The following is a 7,961-nucleotide window of genomic DNA, read 5'->3' as shown; positions in this document are numbered from 1 at the left end:
TTTGCCATGTTGCTCAGCCTGGTCTCAAACTCCTGAGCTCAAGTGATCATCTCCTTCCAACTCAGCCTCCCAAAGTGCTGAAATTACAGGCAAGAGATGTACCCAGCTACGTTTACTCTCTAATGTGTGTTGTTTTTATTCAAAAACTGCAGTGCTCCCTTGCCTGAAACCTTTTGCAGACTTCCCATCACTTACCAGGTTAAGTGCAAGCTCTTTTCCTGTTGCGCCAAGCCTATGTGGTCAGGGCTCTGTTTGCCTCTGTCTCCAGCCTTCTCTGAAGTCACTCTGGCCACTTTTCAGAGGAATCTACAGTGGGGGAACGAAAGAAAGAATGCTCCTCCTGAGCACTTTCTTCCAAAGTGGAGTCCTTTCAGCAGTTGTTTTCAAGATTAATATGTCAACATGACTACTGTTACAGGGATAACCAAAAGACCTTAGGGGAAGCAGCGTGAAAGCAAGACTGTGACCATGCAGAGAGGGAGCCAAAGGGCAATGCCTGCTTTATGGGCTCCCTCCCCCACTACCCAGAGACAGAGTTACCTCCTCCCAGACTGACTTCCCCATGTTTGGACTTGGCTTTGATGCTGCTGTAGTCACATTGAGAACTTTATAAACTGCCCTTAGGTCCTTGAACAAGCCCAGCTGTTTCACATCTCTGTGATTGTACTCATTTTCGTCCCTCAAGCTTGAATGCCCTTACCTAGCATAGTCTGCTAGGCAAACTCTAATCATCTTTCAAAACTCAGCTCATGCAACATTGTTTTTTTCCACATGGAGACCACAGTGAGATATTCCCCACCCAGTGATTTAGAAATAAGATTGCCACAAAATAACACATATATCGTAAATGTGATTAGCCCTCTGGAGGAGAAAACCAAGCAATTGTGTATAAATAGGTAAAGAATTTAGAAATCCTCTAATTTCAAAAAGAAAAAAGGAGAAAATGGTGTTGTATACTCTCAAGGACAGAATATGGAAAGAACTCCAATGTAATAAACAGAAAACCATTAATTAATTGTATTTGCCTTGATTACAGCAAGATCATGTGAAGAAAAGTAAACCCAGGAAACACAGAGTTAGGGATGGGGGTAGATAGGTATATGTCATTAATTTCCACTGCTATATATTAGCCCAGCATATGAAATCAATTATAATTTATCTTCTACTGGTAGAAATTAAGATGGTTTTCAATAGTTAGCCATAATAAACAATGCTCAATGAGCATTTCATTCATGTCTCCTTGTGCTCATGAGCTCATATTTTCTTTCTAGAGATGGAGTTTTACTCCTGTTGCCCAGGCTGGAGTGCAATGGCACGATCTCAGCTCACTGCAACTTCTACCTCCCCGGTTCAAGCGACTGTACTATCTCAGCCTCCCAAGTAGCTGGGATTACAGGAGTGTCACCACACCCAGCTAAGTTTTATATTTTTAATAGAGACGGAGTTTCCCCATGTTGGCCACGTTGGTCTCAAACTCCTGACCTCAGGTGATCCGTCTGCCTCGGCCTCCTAAAGTGCTGGGATTTGAGGTGTGAGCCACTGTGCCCAGCCTCATATTTTCTTTTTTTCTCTTCTTTAAAATCAAGACAGGGTCTTGCTCTGTCTCCCAGGCTGAAGTACAGTGGGGTGATCATGGCTTATCGCAGCCTTAACCTCCTGGGCTCAACAGTGTAATAGTGTTGTTCTGTATTCTTACCAATACTTGGTATTGTCAGACTTAAATGTTTGATAATTGGATGCAATGGAAATGCTATCTCATTACTGTTCTACTTTGCATTTCTTTGGTTAATATTGAGATTGCACATCTTTCTATATGGCTATGGCCACTTGAATTTCCTCTTGTTTTCATATCCTTTGCCCACTTTTGTATTGGGTTATTTTTATTCTATTTATTGTTTTATGGTAATTCCATATGTCTATGTATGTATTGTGAGAGAGAGAGAGAGAGTGTGTGTGTGTCTGTGTGTGTGTGTGTGTGTGTGTGTGTGTGTATGTTGGGTTTATTCTCCTGGTTCATAGCTTGTTTATTCATTTTTGAAAAATTTCTCTGGGCCGGGTGGGGTGGCTCATGCCTACAATCCCAGCACTTTGGGAGGCTGAGGCAGGCGGATCACGAGGTCAGATCGAGACCATCCTGGCTAACACGGTGAAAACCCATCTCTACTAAAAATACAAAAAAAATTAGCCGCGCATGGTGGCTGGCGCCTGTAGTCCCAGCTACTCAGGAGGCTGAGGCAGGAGAATGGCGTGAATGTGGGAGGTGGAGCTGGCAGTGAGCCGAGATCGCACCACTGCACTCCAGCCTGGGCAACAGAGCAAGACTCTGTCTCAAAAAAAAAAAAAAAGAAAAGAAAGAAACCTCTTGTTCCTCAATTTTCTCATCTGTAAATGAGTGTGTATGTAAATTATATACATTATTTAACAAGTTAATATATGTAATATCATATAACAGTACCTAGCATATTAGAAAACATAATATAAATATTTGTATTATTATCAGCATCTTTGGATGAAAAGTTTTAATTATTTTTAAAGTATCTTCTAATAAATAGAGAAATTAAAATTGTAATGCCTACATTTATAAATATTTTCCTCTATAGCTTATGCTTTTTATATCTAACACTGGCTTTTTCTATTTACTCTACGCTTTGACCATTCTCTTTTTTTTTTGAGATGAAGTCTCGCTCTTTTCCCCCAGGCTGGAGTGCAATGGCACGATCTCTGCTCACTGCAACCTCTGCCTCCTGGGTTCAAGCGATTCTCCTGCCTCAGTCTCCTGAGTAGCTGGGATTACAGGCACCTGCCACCATGCCTGGCTAATTTTTGTAGTTTTAGTAGAGACGGGGTTTCACCATGTTGGCCAGGCTGGTCTCAAACTCCTGACCTCAGGTGATCCGCTCGCCTCAACCTCCTACAGTGCTGGAATTACAGGCGTGAGCCACTGCCCGGCCAATGCTTTGCCCATTCTTGAAGTGTTTTCACTAATTGAAAACTTTCCCATCAAACATTCTAGAACCTATTATAATTGGGAGAAGATGGAGAATACCTAAATCATTTCCTCTGTGTTTTAAAGGATGATTGCTTTTCTAGATATCATCATGAATACTAAAGCCATGCTTTTGTTCACTGAATTTAACTCCCTAAAACAAGGGTTTTTAAAATCATGATGTCTTGTTGAACACATACTGGTGGTTCTTGTATGATATTCAAATTCTAAATTTCTATTTCTGTATGTGCTTTTTCTCTCAGAGACAGGGTCTTGCTCTGTCACCCAGATTGGAGTGCAGTGGTACAGTTATAGCTCATAGCAGCCTCAAACTCTTTGGCTCAAGTGACCTCCCTGCCATAGCCTTCTACTTAGGTAGGACTACAGGCACACACCACCACACTTGGCTAATTTTAAAAAATGTTTTTATAGAGACAGGGTCTTGCTATGTTCCCCAGGCTGGGCTTGAATCCCTGGGCTCACGTGATACCGCCTGCCTTGACCTCCTGAGTAGCTGGGCCACCATGCCCCACCTTTTTGTTTGTGTGATTTTTTCCCCCATTTTTTTCCCAGCATTGCAAATGCTGATATTTTCAAATGCTGATATTTTACATACATACCAGAATTATTCTTTTACTCCTGTAAATCTCACTAGACTTCAACAAATATATAAATACTTTAACAAAGACCATGTCTGTTCAGTGGTTCAGTGGGCTGAGTTGATTTGCTGTTCTGTGAAAGAAAACCTTACACATCACATTAGCTATGTATCGTAGTCAACTTGCAGTGTCACTCTTAGTGATGAAAATCACTTCCAGAACCCTCAGTGGTGGATTATTTCCTTCTGCTCTATTGAAGACATTATAATACTTGTTGTGAAAGTTTCATGGCTACAGAAGTGGTAGCAGTCACTATTCAGTGGAATTGTTGGCAGATACAGAGCAACCCTGTCCAAACACAGAGAGATCAAGATGGGCTATAAGCCATGAAACTTCACAGGACAACTTTGATACCTGAAATAAATGCTGTGGAAGTTCCAAAGCTCCTTCCTGAAGAGAAGTCTTGCTTTGCCTAGATACCCCTGGGATTTGTCTCCAGCGCTCCAGTGGTTTCTGCTCAGCCATAAATGTTAAGAATGTTAGTTTTCATGATTAGTTGTCTACTTTGCCACCATCTTGGGATTTACGAAGAAAAATGCTTGCACGCCAAACCCTCCTCAGAGAATATATATGGAATTTTCTGTCATTCAATTTATATCAGAAATCTAGCCCAAATAATTTATATTCCAGGAAGATTACTGTATTAGTCCATTCTCGCATTGCTATAAAGAAAATCTGAGACTGGGGAATTTATAAAGAAAAGAGGATTAATTGGCTCATGGTTCGGCAGGCTGTGCAAGAAGCACGCAACATCCACTTCTGGAGAGGCCTCAGGGAGCTTTTACTCCTGGCAGAAAGCACAACAAGAGCAGGCATCTTACATGGCAGAAGCAGAAGCAAGAGAGTAAAGGGGGAGGTGCTACACACTTTTAAACAACCGCATCTCATAAGAACTCACTCACTGTTGCAAGGACAGTAGCAAGGGAATGGTGCTAAGCCATTCATGCAAAATTTCCCCCGCCACGGTCCTCCAATCACCTCCCACCAGGCCCTACCTCCAACGCTGGGGATCACCTCTTCCACCAGGCCCCACCTCAAGTACTGAGGATTACAATTTTTTTTTTTTTTTTTGAGATGGAGTCTCGCTCTGTCATCCAGGCTGGAGTGCAGTGGCACAAACCCGGCTCACTGCAACCTCCACCTCCCGGGTTCAAGCTATTCTCCTGCCTCAGCCTCCCAAGTAGGTGGGATTACAGGTGCATGCCACCACGCCCAGTTAATTTTTGTATTTTTAGTAGAGACAGGGTTTCACCATGTTGGCCAGGCTGGTCTCGAATTCCTGACCTCAGGTGATCCACCCGCCTTGGCCTCCCAAAGTGCTGGGATTACAGGCGTGAGCCACTGTGCCTGGCCCCTGAAAAGTTTTTTAAAGTACCTGATATATTTATTTCCTTCCAATAGTGAGACCCATATAATAGAATACACTTACCCTGTTTCCCTGGCCAGGAAGCTCATCTCCCAATTTCAATTTCAATCAGAGCTTCTGTGTTAATGTTTGTCATTAGCACATATGGGTTCTACTTTCCCCCTGGTCCTGATTTTCTATCCCTATTTTTCTGTCTTATGTTATGTCCCAGATGTCTGTCTGGGTGATCTGAGTGATCACCAGACCTGATCACTCTTCAGAGATTCGGAATCACTTACTGTCCTCTCAACATCTCAATTAGGATGTCTACAAGAATCTCAAACTCAAAATGTCTAAAACTGCACCTAATTCCCCACCTAAAAACAAATGAACAAACAAAACCCATCTCTCTTCTTCCTCTGTTTTTCCCAACCCCAAAGGATGTTAATACCATACATCTGATAGTCCAAGTCAGATTTTTTTTTTTTTTTTTTTTTGAGACAAAGTCTCGCTCTTGTCCCTCAGTCTGGAGTGAGTGCAATGGCGCGATCTCAGCTCACGGCAACCTCCGCCTCCCAGATTCAAGTGATTCTCCTGCCTCAGCCTCCTGAGTAGGTGGGATTACAGGCACCTGCCACCATGCCTGGCTAATTTTTGTAATTTTAGTAGAGATGGGGTTTAGTAGAGATGTTGGCCAGGCTGGTCTCAAACTCCTGACCTCAGGTAATCCACCACATCAGCCTCCCAAAATGCTGGGATTACAGGTGTGAGCCATGACACCCAGCCAAGAATTCTTAGTCAGCCTTAATCCTTCTCTTTTTCTGTGTCTGTCAGGATTTTCCAGGTTATGCTGCAGTAACAAACAGCCACTACTCTCAATGGCTTAACACAACAGAAGTTTATTTCTCATCCTAGCTACCGAGTTAGAGCAGGTGCTCTGCTCCACTCTCAAACCAACTCTAGGATCCAGGATGACAGAGCAGTCACAATCTACAACATTTTGGGTCACCACAAGAGTCAGAAAAAAGTCCCAAAGGGTTTCATCTTGGCAATTAGATGCTTAGCCTAGAAGTGACACATACTATCTCTGCTAGAGCTGTTAATAGCTGGCTCAACCACCCAACCACAGGAGGTCAGGAAGTATAACACTACCAGATGCCCAATAGAAAAATTAATAAGCAGCATTATTGATGACTACACTCAGGATGGACTCCCCAGAAGCAGACCCTAAGATGAAGACTCATGTGAAAGCAATTTATTAGGAAGTGTTTCAAGGAAAAAAAACAATAAGGAATCAGGGAAAAGATACAAGGAAGGAAGGAAGCCAAGCAAGTGTTCAATAGCAAACAAAGTCCCATAGAGGGTAAGGTAGGCTCAATCCCACAGAGGAATTCTGGAGACAGTCAGACCTCAGAGCAGTCTGGACTGGGGCAAGGAAGCTGGAGACTTTAAACTTCTGAACCAGGAGTCATCTGAGGGCCCTTGCAGGGAGGTGTAAACCCCAGGCATTTCTGGATCTCCTTGCAGATATTGGCTGTCAGAAGTGAAAACATGGCATGAAATTGGTAAAGAGATCCGAAAGCACAAAAGTGGAGCACAAATACACTTCTGTTACACAAATCCCAATCCCATAAATCACATTATCCTACTAGCGCTATCGCCCATACACCCTCTAAATCATCCGTTTTTCTCTATTCTCTAGTTGTCCCTCCCTCAAGTACCCCTTAAGCCCATCATCCTTGGTCTTCTGCCCTATTGCAACCAGGATACTGAACTGCACTTTTGATATCTGTAATGTACTCTTCACACTGTAGTCAGATTGTTCTTTCTGATCGAAGTGGCTTTTCCCTGGTGATACCTCAAATTTATCATGCCTGCTTTCTATTCAGTATACAATCCCCATTATTTAGATGAGGAAACTGAGGCACAGAGAAGTTAAGGAACTTGCCAATAGTCATTCAGTTAGTAACTGGCAGAGCCAGAATATGAATCTAGTATCCATTAACCCCTTTCCTATTGTATTTCACTCTTCCTGGTTTGTGATTGATTTGCCTGCTTTGTCCTGATTACTACCATTTCTATAAGCTTCACATGCAATTGGTTTAAAGCTAAATTTATCATCTTACTTACCTCCCTCACCAAATGCCTCTGCTCCTGAGATTCCAATGTCAATAATGGCCCTGCCATCCTTTGGTGTTACGCTTGACTCTTTCTTCTTCTTTCTCTATCGTTTCAAGTTATTTTCACAGTTATTGTACTTCTGACTCCTAATGCCCATTGCTGCAGGTAGGGCTGGCTTTATATGCCCTAAGCTGTGGTATACAGAGTACCCAACAAGTACCCATATGTGGGAGGTCCTGGAGCTGTGCCCAAAGAGGGCTCATTAGCAGTAGATAGCATTCCAACAATACTCTGTGCCAAGAAATGAGATCAGAATCCAGGGAATGAAGCCAAATTTGGCTAGTCAGTTGCCAAGCTGTAAGTTCTTGGACACAGTTATAAGCAAAGGGAAAGAAGCCAGTAGAGAGGGAAAGATTGACTGAAGATGAAACTGAAAGAAGCACTAATGGATGGGGCAGGGTCCTGGGGGAGGCGATCAAAAGGATCACCATATGTCTCCTTGGGAGAGGGCTGGCTCTGATGAGTGGGGTCTTGGGGAGAGGGAGTTATATGCCTGGCATATGCTAGGTGCTCAAAATAGTGCTGAGAGGCCTTAATGAAAATATCTGTCCTCTATTCCTGGAGGCAACTATTTTGAACTAACTTGGCTTAAAAAAAAAAAAAAAAAAAAAAAAACAAAACCCAAAAACCCTGACATTTACTTTCATATTTCTAAGTAGTATACTTATATTATTTCTTGACTTACCAACTTGAAACTACTAATTTTCTATTAGGTGGATGGATCACTTTGTCTATTATAATAATACCCTCTACTTCTCCTCCTCTTTTCCCACAGTTAAAAAAAATCCTG

General features: G+C 42.5%; 1 long non-coding RNA gene across 1 annotated transcript; it reads right to left on the bottom strand.

Moving 5' to 3' along the window:
* Positions 1 to 6,230: 6,230 nt before the first annotated feature.
* Positions 6,231 to 7,529, bottom strand: LOC105475138 (uncharacterized). The gene is made up of 2 exons (XR_983159.3): positions 7,121 to 7,529; positions 6,231 to 6,524 (listed from the first exon to the last, which is right to left on the bottom strand). It is a non-coding gene; the product is annotated as an uncharacterized lncRNA (long non-coding RNA).
* Between the last annotated feature and the right edge of the window lie 432 nt (positions 7,530 to 7,961).

This window comes from Macaca nemestrina, chromosome 6 (genome assembly GCF_043159975.1).
Source record: "Macaca nemestrina isolate mMacNem1 chromosome 6, mMacNem.hap1, whole genome shotgun sequence".
NCBI classification, from domain to species: Eukaryota; Metazoa; Chordata; class Mammalia; order Primates; family Cercopithecidae; genus Macaca; species Macaca nemestrina.
Note: the sequence above shows the minus strand (reverse complement) of the source record. Positions and strands in the feature narration are given on the sequence as shown.